General features: G+C 42.7%; 1 protein-coding gene and 1 pseudogene across 5 annotated transcripts in view; both read left to right on the forward strand.

The window, feature by feature from the left end:
* Wdr17 (WD repeat domain 17) overlaps positions 1 to 14,717 on the forward strand; it is a 139,142-nt gene that overhangs the window by 22,483 nt on the left and 101,942 nt on the right. The window lies entirely within an intron of this gene.
* On the forward strand, positions 4,976 to 12,025 carry LOC105943933 (annotated as a pseudogene).

The following is a 14,717-nucleotide window of genomic DNA, read 5'->3' on the forward strand; positions in this document are numbered from 1 at the left end:
AACCCCTACATAGTATTTTTAAAATAGCTTTTGGATTATTATTGCAATAGGTAAAATACTATTTAATATGTACCATGTAAGAATTTATTTAGTTTATTAAAATATAGGTTTTCTGCTTAATTTTAATACACTATTTATTAATATTTAGACTATATGAATGTTTTTTTCATTATATTGTGAACAAAAGGCCCAGAATATCTTTATGTGCCTTAACTATATTTTTCTTATTTTCCAAGCATGTATGCTATTAAATATAGGCAGTAGCTTATTTTTTTCTATTTTGCATATTTTTGATCTATTGTAATCAAATAAATCATGTATTTTTCATGAGTTAACTTTTCTGCATGACATATGCATGTATGCATGAGTATATTTGTGTGTGTTGCCCGTGCTTTGTGTGTGCCCATGCATACCCATGTGACCTGAGGCGAACAGCAGATGTGCTCCTTTACTCTGTTTCCCTGAGGCAAGTTCTTTCACTGAACCTAGAACTCACTGTTTAGTGGTTAGGTTGTCTAGCCAGTGAGCCCCAGGGGTCTTCTTTTCTGCACCCCGCCCTCAGCACTGTAATTACAGGCATGTATAGTCATGCCTGCATTTTATGTGGCTGCAGGGGCTCCAAATTTAGGTCCTCAAGCTTGCACAAGTGTTCTTACTTGTTGAGCCATCTCTCAGCTTATTCTTTTACTTCTTTAAAAAGCATTTTTTAGCCAGGCATGGTGGCGCACGCCTTTAATCTCAGCACTTGGGAGGCAGAGGTAGGAGGATTGCTGAGAGTTCAAGGGCACCCTGAGACTACATAGCTAATTCCAGGCCAGCCTGGACCAGAGTGAGACCCCACCTCGGGGAGAAAAAAAAAAAAAAAAAAAAAAAAAAAACCAAAATATTTTTTATTTATTTACAAGGTGTGAGAGAGAAATAGAGCGAAAGAATGGACATACTAGGGCCTCTAGCCATTGCAAATGAACTCCAGACACATGTGCCACTTTGTGCAGCTGGCTTTACATGGGTACTGGGAAATCAAATCCAGCTCATTAGGCTTTGCAGGCAAGCACCATAGCCACTTACCCATCTCTTCAGCCCATTTTTAATTTTTAAATTACAAATCCTCTCAAACTTTTTTCAGATACTTTTTCTAAGCTGTGGAACAAACTGATAAACATCTCTGGAACCAATAGGTACCTGAATCTGGTGATTGGCATTCATATTGTGACTCCTATAGCATTCTTTAGAAAAGAGGTTATGGATTGTGGGTTCCTGGTCCTCTGGGCTGGCCACAGTTCCCCCAAAGGTGCCCAGTCAACCATGGTGGTAAGCATGATGAAAAAAGATTCACTTTCAGGAGACAGTCTCTGTGAACAGCTTGGTTTATTGTCAGGGAAATGGGTTTATAAGCAGTTGAGGGTGGGAAGAGGGTCCTAAGGGGATTGGATGTACAAGGTTGCTTGCTAATGCCTAATTAGCATATGGAGACATACATTCCAGCATGTTGGCAATGGTATATGGTACACAGGATGGGCTGTGCAAAGGTTGCTGGCTGATACCATATAAGGAGTCTCCTAGGCAACTGAGCAAAGGTCACAGGGTTATGGGCAAAGCCTGTTTTATCTGAATGTCCAGATATCTGTGCTTGCAGAGGGAGTGGCCTTACTTCCTGCTGATCTCAGGGTCCAAGATTTTGTCTGGGGCCCAGGCTCACTAAGATCCCCAAGAATGAGGCGAGGACCCTGGCTCAGTGCAACACCTGAGAATGGGGGAGGAGGTCCCCTGTCTGTCTGGTCCCCGAGATATGACTGGCAGTCCAAGCTGCTGGGACCTCTCTATAGCCTGGGGCCTTCGTGTCAGACAGCTTAGGTTTGCTTTAACCCAGGGCCCTGCCTATGTCTGACAGCTCCCCCTTTGTTTTTATGATGGGGTGGTATCATCATATTGAGTGAAATCCTTATCGTCTATCATAGTCTCAGATAGGGCTAGATGGTGCACTAGAACCTGATTAGCAGCAACCTTAGCAATATTAGTTATTTGTTGTCTGAGAAATTTGATGAGGCAGGGGTACAAGCAATAGGGTTTCTATAGCAAGGAGAGGGAGAAGCCAAGTGACTAAAGGGTTAGAAAACCATGTGATGGGGTCGTCAGGCTTGTAACAGTCAAGGAGCTCCTTGTGGAGTTTTTGAGAGTTTTAAAATCTTGTTCAGGGATGGAGAGATGGCTTAGCGGTTAAGCGCTTGCCTGTGAAGCCTAAGGACCCCGGTTCGAGGCTCGGTTCCCCAGATCCCACGTTAGCCAGATGCACAAGGGGGCGCACGCATCTGGAGTTCGTTTGCAGAGGCTGGAAGCCCTGGCATGCCCAGTCTCTCTCTCTCCCTCTATCTGTCTTTCTCTCTGTGTCTGTTGCTCTCAAATAAATAAATAAATACATAAATAAATAATTTAAAAAATAAAATAAAATAAAATCTTTTTCAACATTTGATTCATTAACAAAATGTTTCTACTTCCTCAAGAGTGGCCAGGAAGATGTCTGTTGGGTCTCCATAGGAGGCCATCTGCTCTGCTAATGCATTTTCCTTAGTGAGGGGGCCAGGTAAGGAGCTGTAAGACCTTATGTGTTGCACAAACAGGGGGGCCCTTTTGCAAATGAGGTTGGAGACCTTTATCAGCAAGGGCAAAAGAGGGTTTTCATCTAATTGGATATGTGAGTGAGCAAGCCAGGGGTTGCAAGCCAGGGGAGTAAGTTTATAGCATAGATGCTATCTGAAAAGAGATTAAAGGGGCCTTCTTCCTCAAGGAGTGCCAGGTAGATGGTATATAGTTTCTTATATTGTGGGGATCTGCCAGGAAGTTCCTTAAAAATGATGGTGGGAGGTTGATCTCTTGGGTGGTAAAGAACTACCACTGCTCCTCTGTTTCCCCCATATGTAGAAATGGGGGAGGGATTTTAAAAAAGGGCTGGAGAGATGGCTTAGCAGTTAAGGTGCTTGCCTGTGAAGCATAAACATCTCAGTTCGGTTTTCCAGGTCCCACATAAGCCAGATGCACATGGTGGTACATGCGTCTGGAGCTCATTTGCAGTGGCTAGAGGCCCTAGTGTGCCCATACTCTCTCTCTCTCTCTCCCTCTCCCTCTCTCTCTCTCTCTCTCTCTCTCTCCCTCCCTCTTTTTGTAAATATTGATATTAAGGATTGTTTCTTTTCTATCCACCTGCACCCCCAGTACTGACAATGCTTTGAATTCTCGGTCCCCTCTATCAATAACGCAGGATCTGTCAAAAGCTTTGAGTGGATGGTCCTGCCCCAATGTATGGTTAATCGTCCTATTATATGCCAAGAAGCAGTTGTTATGGCATTAAGGCCACATTTAGATCAAGTACTTAATATCTATCATCACATGGATGGCATCCTAGTATGGAAAGACTCCTCCAATTCACCAGCTGAGCTAAGAGATCAATTAATACCTTCCCTCACTGAGGCTTCAAAATTGCCCCAAATAAATTCCAACTTATCCCACACATAGCTTTCCTGGGGACAGAACTCTCCCTCACCTCTGTTCAGCCTCCTAAACTCATGCTCTCCTTTCCCCAGAATCTTACATTGGCCTTGCTTCCCTCTTTGAAATAAATAAATAAATATCAGGGAAAAAAAAACTAAATGGGGGGGAGGGGTCCAGGGATTGTTTTTTTTGAAAAGAGGTGGGAGCCATTTTAGAAGGGGTATTGCAGGAATCCATTCTTCATTAGGGTAGTGGTTGTCATTTTGACCAGGGAAGCCCACTAGGCTAATGGCAAATCGGTAATGGTTCTTAAATAGCCACTGTATGTCAGCGAGGGAGAAAGGGGTTATGGTAGTGTCAGGTTCTTTGCCCAAGGTTTGGAGAGCTCGGTCTCACCTGGTTTTGATCATGGCTGCAAGGGTGTCAATCTCTGTTAACATATGTGGGGCACAGCCAATGGAGGTGTGGAGCCATTCCAGGACTCCTTGGGGTTGGAATAGCACTCCCATGACAGTTGGGAGGAGTTAAATATCATAAGCTGAATGGGCTTGTCTGGTAAGTACCAGGTAAGTGCCATATCAGAAAATATGTTATTAATCTTAGTTAATGTCTGTTTTGCCTCTGGGCTTAGGAGGGGGAGGGAGGATGAGTCGTTGTCATCTTGTTACATATCAAATAAGGTTTGTAAATCACTGGTGGGGATGGGAAGCCATGGCCAGAGCCAAATGAGGTTCCTCAGAAAGCTCTGAAGCAAGGCCGATGTAAGATTCTGGGGAAAGGAGAGCATGAGTTTAAGAGGCTGGGCAGAGGTGAGGGAGAGTTCTGTCCCCAGGAAAGCTATGCGTGGGACAAGTTGGAATTTATTTGGGGCAATTTTGAAGCCTCAGTGAGGGAAGGTATTAATTGATCTCTTAGCTTAGCTGGTGAATTGGAGGAGTCTTTCCATACTAGGATGCCATCCATGTAATGATAGATATTAAGTACTTGATCTAAATGTGGCCTTCATGCCATAGCAACTGCTTCTTGGCATAAAATAGGATGATTAGCCATACGTTGGGGCAGGACCATCCACTCAAAGCTTTTGTCAGGTACCGCGTTATTGATAGAGGGGACCGAGAATTCAAAGCATTGTCTGTATTGGGGGTGCAGGTGGATAGAAAAGAAACAATCCTTAATATCAATATCAAGGAGGGATGTGTTGGCTGGAATGGCTGACACAAGGGACAGTCCCCTCTGAGGGGCTCCCCAAATGAGCATGGCTTTATTGATGGCCCTAAGATCTTGTAGTAACCTCCATCCTCCTGAGCCCTTACAGATTACAAACACAGGAGTGTTCCATGGGTTCCATGAAGGGTGGATGTGATTAAGTTGGAGTTGTTCTGGTATTAACTGATTTAGGATTTCAAGTTTCTCCCTGGGGAGAGGCCACTGTTCAACCCAGGTTGGCTCATCAGAGAGCCATTCTAGGCAGGGAGTTTCATACTTAACAATGGCCTTTAGGATTGGGGGTGACATTGGCGAAGGTATCTCTCATATTCTTCTATCTCCATGCATTCTCCTTCTATATTAGTGGTGACAGCTACATCTAGGGCCTCAAGGATGTCTCGCCCTAGCAGGTTAGTTGTTACAGCTGCCACTAGGGGTCAGATGAGACCTGTAGTTCCATCTGGGTCCTTCCACTTAAAAGTTTCTTTGGTAGCAGGCTTGTGAAGGACTGCCTATCCCCATTAATTGGGGCCTTGGAATTAATTCCCAGTGTTGGGGAAATTCAGATCTCTTTAGGATTGTTTTATCTGCCCCAGTATCAATTAGACATTTGAAAATTTTTCCTCCAACCTCTAAGGCCAGCCTTGGGTGGGCTCCCTCTAGGATACTTGTTACCCATTGTATATTATGGGTTTTCCCTCTTATTGGCAGGACTGAGATTTGTCCCTTTTGGAGTTTAAAGGCTCTAGGGGTTTGGCCTCTTTCTCATAAATAGAGCAGTAGACTTTTTTTCAATGATACCCCTGGCAACATCTAGGGCAAATTGTTTTTTGGGAGGGTGCCTTTAGTGGCCTGATAGTCAGGGCATTCTCCTCTCCAATGTCCTTCTCCACAATTGAAGTATTTGCCTCTGGGTTTTAAGGCTGCTGTGAAGACCTGTGCCAGAGAGGCAGTCCTTATATCCTGAGTGGCGACTATCCATTTATCACAACGCTCATCCTTTAGGCTTTGGCAAATCAGCCTACGTTCTGAAGTCATACTGTTACAGTCAGGTTTGCATTGCTGGTAGAAATCACCCAACAAAGAGCAGCTTGTTGGAAAAAGAAGTTTATTTTGGCTTACAGGTGTGAGGGGAAGGTCTGTGATGGCAGAGGAAACAATGGGATGAGTAGACGGTGAACATCACCCCTGGCCAACATAAGGTGGACAATAGCAACAGGAGAGTGTGCCAAAAACTGGCAAGGAGAAACTGGCTATAACATTCATAAGCCCACCCGAACAATACACTCCCTCCAAAAGGCTTTAATTTCCAAATCTCCATCAGCTGGGAACCTAGCATTCAGAACACCTAAGTTTATGGGGGACACCTGAATCAAACCACCACATTCTTCCCCAGCCTCCATAACCTAACCATACATGATGTAAAATAGAATGCATTCAGTCCAACTTTAAAAGTTCCCCTCCCTTTTTAAAATCCCAATGATGTTCATATAACCCCATAGTCCAAGGTCTTTTAACTGAGCCATAATACCAATAACACCCCCCAAAACCCATAATGGCACAGAATAAACATTCACACTGCAGAAGATGGCATTGGTCATAGCAAAAAAAAACATTCAGCCAATACAAGATTTAAAACAACCAGAACAAACATCAAACTTTGTAGCTTCAAGTCCAACAACTATAGCCAGTGACAAATCTCCAAGTCCAATACATCTAACCAGCAATAAGTCTCCGGCATTCCAGTTCCGCCCCTCCAGTTAGGCTACTCACAGTCCTGGAAAACTTCATTGGGGCTGGCAGCTTTCCTTAGCAGCCATCTTGTGGTCCCAGCATCTCCACTGGTTCTCCACTGCAATCTACAGGTCATCTTCATGGCTCCATAGGGTCTCCATTCAGGAATCCAGCAAACCTGCTTCACACTGCCCATGGGCATTTCCAAAACACCAGACCATGTTGCAAATTCAATGACCCTCTCTTTCCAGAATTTCTCATAATTCACAATACCAGGTAGGGTGAGAATTTGTTAATCCAGAGGGGGAATAAAGCAGACTTTGAAGAGCAGGGCACTCCTTGAGCACTCAGGCCCCTTCAAAAGGGTCTACATTCTTCCTGTTACCCCAGTGTAGGTTAGCTGGCCCAGTCTCAAAATTGGTAATCTCTCAATTTGCAAGTGAACGGGCAGAAGTTTAGGCCCAAAGATTTCATTTTTTCTGTGCACTATCCCTCTGCTCACACCAACTTATTTCTACGCAAAGCAACCCTGCACAACTTCTCAGGACACAGGCATAACAGCAAGCTACTTACACAAACTGCTAGCTCAGTCCAAGCAAAGCTCTTTCTCACCCTCATAAGCCAAACTTCACAGTCCATAGTTCTTTCTGTATTTGGATCTTTCAACTCTGACCTGAATAGTCCATCAAGCTGTACTTACAGCACTGCAAGGCATCTCTTAGGCCAAGGTTTCAAATCCTTCCACATTCCTCTTGAAAAAGGCCAAATCCACACTCTCAGGTGTCTAGCCGCAATCCTACTCCTAGGTACCACTTTACTGTTGCACTCAGGTTCACATTGCTGGTAGAAATCACCCAACCAAGAGCAGCTTGTGGAAAAAAGAGGTTTATATTGCCTTACAGGCTCGAGGGGAAGCTCCACGATGGCAAGGGAAAACGATGGCATGACCAGAGGGTGTACATCACCCCCTGGCCAACATAAAGGTAGACAACAGGAGCAGGAGAGTATGCCAAACACTGGCAAGGGGAAACTGGCTATAATACCCATAAGCCTGCCCACAACAATACACTCCTTCCAGGAGGCTTTAATTCTCAAATCTCCATCAGCTGGGAACCTAGCATTCAGGACACCTAAGTTTATGGGGGCACCTAAATCAAACAACCACACACCTTCCCAAAAATTGTTTTTGAGAAGGAGGTCCCTGGCCATTGGGTTGGGGATTTTTCTCTCGAAATTTGTTCTTGCCCTTAATATAAAATCAGAGAGGGTCTCCTCTGGCTTCTGATGAAGAGACAGTAAGGAAGAAGTAGTATCCTGGGTGCTGGGGGGGCGAGGGGTATTCTATCCCATGCCTGGAGGGCACAGAGGCAAACTTGGTTATAGTACCCTGGGGGCTATTGGGTCTGTTGAAGGCCTGTAGAGAAATTGCCCTGTCTGAATAATTCATGAAATCTCCGGGGATGTTCTGTTGATTTTGGTTTCTTTTCACTTGTTGGAGGTATTTGTCTCTGAGGGCTTCCCATGGAAGGAACAGGAGACTAGGCAGTGAGTACTGTCAGATATTATGCCAGTAAGCTCCTTAGGCTCAGGAGGAGGTATGTAGTCCATGGCCATCCTTCCTAACAGCCTGTCTGAGTTCTTTTAAGATTCCCAGCTTGATAGGGATACCAATCTAGGGGCTGAGCCTAAGTTGGTTGAACATTAACAGGAAAGGCTGCTACTTCCTGACTGAATGCTTTTTTTATTGTTATCTCAGGATTCACATAGTTGTTGTGTGATCATAAGTGCGGAAGTGGATGGAGGGGGGTCCTGGCCAGAGGAATTTACCATGTTAGAATTTTTTTCGCCTGTGTTACATGAGTCCAAAGGGGGGCAACCTGGAGGGTAACAGTCCAGATTGGGAGGCGGGTATGGTGGTAAAGGTGGATAAAGAGGAGTGGCTGTAGGGGAGTTTGGGGTCATTTTTCTCTAATTTCTTTTATTGGTTTTTCAACAGAACTGAGGTCTGCCATTGGCTGGTCCTCAGTACTCCTCTCATCAGAGTCATCATCTGGTTTTTGAGTAGAAGTGGTTTTAGGGGTGCTAAATGCATTGCCTAACAGCTGCCATGATTGGGAGAAAAGAGAGAGGAGGGTGTCCTTCCTGACCCTCCTGTATCCTGTCTAGATAAACTATGTGGGTTCATGTGTCCCCATAAATTATCCACAGGGTGGCCTGGAAAACTTCTTTCCAAAGTGAGATAACCTCTTTCTGGGAGAGCTTAATTCCCCTAACTTTCAGGAGAACCCTTAATCAATGAATCTGTGATTTCTTTTGGTGGGCAGCAATGTCACCCATGATAGAAAAAGTGGAAATGCTAAGAGCAGAGAGCAACATTCCCAAGGGCTGATTAACACCATGGGGGTTTTCCAATAATCTGGACAGAAGCCTGTCCACAAATTTAAGAAATCGGCGAACTGCCCTATTGGCTTTTAAGAGGTCAAAGTGTTACCATTTTTTTCTGTTGAAGAGAAATAGAGCATTTTTGCCAATGCCCAATGGGATTTCGGGGTCCAGGCAGAGGATGGGTGGCTTTCAGTCAATACCAAAGAGTGGCCTCAGCCAAGAGCCATCAGTTGCCAGTTCCTCATGTCTGGTCCCTCACGATGGTGCGAACCAAAAATAAAGGAAGAAAAAGAGAAACCTGCCGGCCCTCAAAAGGGTGGAGGCAAAGGCCTGATTCCCCCAAATGACAATCATCTGGCTGGGAGAGCACACACTTACCTTGGCGCATCTCAGTGGGTACTTGTTCAGGTGCCAGCTGTGGGTTCTGGGGTCCTCTGTGCTGGCCACAGTTCCCCCGAACGTGCTTAGGCAACAATTTCAATGATGAAATATTCACTTTTGAGTGACAGTCACAGTGAGCAGCTCAGTTTATTGTCAGAGAAATGGGTTTATAGGCAATTGAGGGTGGGAAGAGGGTCCTAAGGGGATTGGATGTACAAAGTTGCTTGCTAATGCCTAATTAGCATATGGGGACATACATCCCAGCATATAGGCAATGATATATGGTACAGGGGATGGACTGTGCAAAGGTTGCAAGCTGATACCATATAAGGAGTTTCCTAGGCAATTGGCCAAATGTCACAGGGTTATGGGCAAAGCCTATGTCTTATCTGAATGTCCAGGTATCCTGTGTTTGGAGACAGAGTGGCCTTACTTCCTGCCAATCTCAGGGTCGAGATTTTGTCTGGGGGTCCAGGCTCACTGCAACCCCCAAGAATGGGGGTAGTAGCTCCCCTGCCTGTCTGGTGTCTCATATATGACCTGCAGTTCAGGCTGCTGGGACCCCTCCATAGCCTGGGGCCTTTGTGTCAGACAGTTTAGGTTTGCTTTAATCCAGGACCCTGCCTTTGTCCGACAATGGATTAGTGAGTATCGTTGCATCTGTAATTCTAATCATAAGTAATGGAATAATGGAACAGTAAGTGGTGGAAGTATTTCAGGTAATGGGTTTAATAGAATTCTTCACTGAACACAAACCTGTGTTACCCTTTGCAATAGTGAGTTCATTTTAAAGCATTTTGAGCATTTCTTTTTTAAAATTGAAATTTTACTTATGTGTATGGAAGCATGCATGCTTTAGTGTGCATGTGAAGGTCAGAAGACCACTTGGAGGCATCTGTTCTCCACTTTCTTTGAGACAGTGCCTCTTACTGCTGAAGAGGTATTTTCAGATTGCGAACAAGTGTACATCAGCTAGCTTGCTAGAGCTTCGGGTTTCCTGGCTGCATCTCCTTTTGTAATAGGTACTTTGGAATCATAGATGCACACACCACTTTGCATCTGGCTATATATGTGTGCTGTGGAATTGAACCTGGGCTGGCAGGCTTTGCAAGCAAGTGACTATAAACACTGAGCAATCACTCCAGACCCTTAAAACAGGTTTCTTTGTCAAGTGTAGTCCATATGTTGTCCATAAGAAAGGACAGCAAAATCAGAATACTTTGGGGGAAAAGAACAGATTTTAATTTAAAAAAATATGTGTTAATACAGTATAAAAGGCAGGTCTGGAGAGATGGCTTAGCAGTTAAGGTGCTTGTCAGTGAAGCCAAAGGACCAAAGATTTGATTTCCCAGTACTCATGTAAAACCTGATTTACAAGGTGGCACACACATCTGCATTTATTTGCAGTTTCTGGAGACCCTGGCATGCACATTCTTTCTCTATACATGCCTCTCTTTCTCTCTCAAACAAATAAATAAAATATTAAAAATTGTAAAATGCTCTTTGTTACCACCGTTAGCCTTTATCAATTGCCTGGTTCTGAGACATATTGAAAAAAGGGGATATATTGAAATATAGAAATTGATTATATCATTTATGAGTTTGAATGCTTTCTTGTTCAAATTTTGATCCACTCTTACAGAAATAGATGAGAATGCCAGTATTGGCTGTAACATCTTCTATCCATCTACATTACTCAGGATGTGCATACATATGCATGTATATCCTATAATCAGTATAATCAGGGTTTTTTGAGATTTTTTTGTTTGTTTGTTTGCTTATTTTTGGTTTTCAAGGTAGGATCTCACTCTAGCTCAGGCAGACCTGGTATTCACTATGTAGTCTCAGGGTGGCCTCGAACTCTTAGCCTCTGCCTCCCAAGTGCTGGGATTAAAGGACTGCGCCACCACAGGCAGCTTGAGATTTTTTTTAAATAAATGATTATAAGAAAAGACAGATATTTGAGTTTTAATTTATAAAATGTTAATGTTATGTTTAGAAAATCACATACAATTGTAAATTTGACTCTCAGAACAGTAAGTTGGCATTCATACATTAACATAATTAATATTGATGTCACACATGTTCATAAATACACAAACTTTATTTTGAATTACTTTTGTAACTTGGCTTTGGCAATATTGTAATTCTATTTTATTTATATTTTAATTTTAGTATGTTCATTTCATAATAATTTTTCATGTTCAAAAATGAGCATTGTTGGAGGACCCGGATGCGGTGCTGCAGCTCCCTCCTTCCTCTGCCGCTGCCGGCGGCGAGGGGCTCTCGGAGACCTCCCGAGAAACTGTCACTCCGGAGCCCCCGTCCTCTGCTGCAGTCTCGCCGGGGACAGAGGAACCTGCTGGCGACACCAAGAAGAAAATTGACATCCTGCTAAAGGCTGTGGGAGACACCCCTATAATGAAAACAAAGAAATGGGCTGTCGAACGAACCCGAACCATCCAAGCACTCATCGACTTCATCAAAAAGTTTCTTAAACTTGTAGCCTCGAAACAGTTTTTTATGTGAATCAGTCTTTTGCCCCTTCTCCGGATCAGGAAGTTGGAACTCTGTATGAGTGCTTTGGTAGCAAACTGGTCCTTCATTATTGCAAATCTCAAGCTTGGGGATGAGTCCTGGAGAGCAACGTGTTACAACTTGGTATTCTCACAAAAGAAACAGCTCCAAAATGTTCTGTTGTGGGAAGAGAATTCATGGATATCAGCTCTTCAGCATGTATCTACTATGACTCATGTTTATACCCAAGTAAACAGCTCTAGAGTTAATGGACTCACAAATTTGTTAATATGAAAATCATCATAAAGATTGATATTAGAGATGCCCATTGCTCCTTCCAAATTACTGTTTCAGATCTGTCCAAGGCTAAACGGGAGACTAGAGCTGTTTGTCAAGATGACTGAAATGTTTACTTGTACAATTGACACTCTGCTGATTTTTTTCCATGGTAAAGTTAATTTACTAAAAATTTTGTTACTTTGAGGGGTTAACTTATTCAGAGAACCTGGGGTATGGGATGTTTGTATTTTCATCTGCCATGTTACCAAGTTACCTTGTCCTATTAGCTGCATACCGTACACAGTCCAGCAGAGGGCAGCACAGACAGGAGAAAGGGCTGCTCAGGCGCATTTCCAGCTCACATGTAATCAGAAGAGCAAGCGTGTGGACAGACGGGAAGACCTTTGGATGATACGCATAGTTTACATTTAGTTAGGTTGAAAAGCAAATAATTTTGCAAATTCAAGGACAATGAGTCTATGGGTCTTTTAAGTCCTGTCATTTGAGATTTTTGAGTCCCAAGGGGCAGAGAATGTGATGCACACTTGTAATCCCGGTAATCTCGGGGTAACGGAGGAGGATCAGGAATTCAAGGTCAGACATGGCTACAAGAGCTTGACCAAAATACAACAAGGATTCTTGAACGCCTTCCACCCTGTGGTAGTACTGTCACTTATACTATGTCAAACAATTCACTGAATAAACTTGACATTATTGAACATTGAAAAAAAAAAAACTGATCATTGTTATCTGTGTAAAACTAATGTGTTTGTTTACATTTCATTTACTGCCTGTGCAAGAAGAAAGTACTATTATTAGTGTGTATACACATTTGCATTATTTGTATGATGTAAGATTGAAAACAGAGCAGAAATCTGTTAACAAAGGTGAAAATAATGTCATGGGAAAGATGCAGTTCGAGCTACTGTCATTGCCAATTGCTTAGCAGTTGACACAATGCTGGGGCTCTCTTCTTCAATCCATTCTAACTTTCCATTTTTAGTGAGCTGCAGTGTTTAGTACTCAACAGTAAAGTATATATTTTATTTCTGCACCAATGAGGATTATTCTCTGAAGTAACATATGTTTGGAATGCACATGAAACTCTTACATGTTTCCCAGACCATGCAGCATTCTGAAGTGCAATGTTTTTCTTGCCACAAAGGAATCTTTATTTCATTTTCTGGGTGATGTTTGTGAAATTTATACTTAAATATATCATATATTAAGTTTATACTTTAATATGTCATAAATATATATCTTAAAATTTACCTAAATTTAGCTAAATATTTTCTATTTAAGTAATGCAGAAACATTAATCCTGTAGTCATTTGTAGTCTTTGTTGATAACAAAGATAACAAAATCTTATTGGATGTTCATCTCATCTTCTTAGCAACAGATATAATTTAGTTAAAGCTATGTATGTCTTATATCTATATTATAATCTTTCTGAAAAACTATTCTAGAACTGTCACATAAAAATTTAGGAACTTGCTTGAATAATTTTTTTAAAAAAAGATTTAAGGATGGGTGTGGTGGCGCATGCCTTTAATCCCAGCACTCGGGAGGCAGAGGTAGGAAGATCGCTGTGAGTTCGAGGCCACCCTGAGACTCCATAGTGAATTCCAGGTCAGCCTGGGCTAGAGTGAGACCCTACCTCCAATCGAAAAACCAAAAAAAAAAAAAAAAAAATTTGATGTTGTGAGTGGGGGGACATATACCTATAATCCTAGCACTCTGGAGGCCGAGGCAAGAGAATCACTGCATATTTGAAGTATGCATAGGCTTTTAGTGAGTCCCAGATAATTCTGGGCTAGATACTAGACCACAGACTTGCAAAAGCTATTTAAGAGGAAAGGTACACCAATTTTACAATAACACTGAAATACTAATCTTCGGAAACTGAAAAGTAGTAAACCAATGTGTAACAATCAATAATTCCTTTGGTAGAGTGGTAGATAAATAAACTGTTACATGCCTGAGACTACATAGTGAATTCCAGGTCAGCCTGAGCTAGAGTAAGACCCTACCTCACACACTCTTGTTCTACATTTAAAGCTAAATGCCATCAACCCATGAAAGACATTAGGAATCTCTCACCTTACCTAGACAACTACGCTAGCAGAATCTGTCTGATATAATTGTTTTGGAGTGTAGGATTCTGCAAAGTCTTTCAATGTGAAGAAAAAAGGCTAAGTGTTAATCTCAATGAGTTTCAGTTTTTAGCCTAGTTGCAGCTGGATGCTTCCAGCTTTAAATCCCAGGCCATGAAACTCTTCTCCAGTAGCCTGGATGTAGCTTGCATGAGCCAAGGTAGACAAAACCTATACCATCCCTTAAATAAGAGGGACCTGTACTAGGATCACTAACTGTTACCTCTATTGGAGGAAGAAATAAAGGCAAGCAGCAGTTATTCCCAACCCCCTCCACGCTCCCATGTACAAGATAGGAAGCCCTGGCCTTTCTAACTGAAGTGATTTCAAGAGTATTTAAATACCTGGTGCCTGTCTCTTATCCCTGACTCTTTTAACATATGGGAGCCAGCTCTTAAAAGACAAGGGCATTTGGGAGTAACCATATATGCAAAGAAAATTACTGTTATGCTGACAGAAAGACACAGGCTTAACCAATACTCAGGCTAAGCTTGCACCCAAGTCTTATCCACTGACACAGATTAAAAAAGGAAAGGAAAGGAAAGAGAGGAAAGGGAAGGGAAGAGAGGAAAGGA

Source organism: Jaculus jaculus, chromosome 1 (assembly GCF_020740685.1).
Source record: "Jaculus jaculus isolate mJacJac1 chromosome 1, mJacJac1.mat.Y.cur, whole genome shotgun sequence".
NCBI classification, from domain to species: domain Eukaryota; kingdom Metazoa; phylum Chordata; class Mammalia; order Rodentia; family Dipodidae; genus Jaculus; species Jaculus jaculus.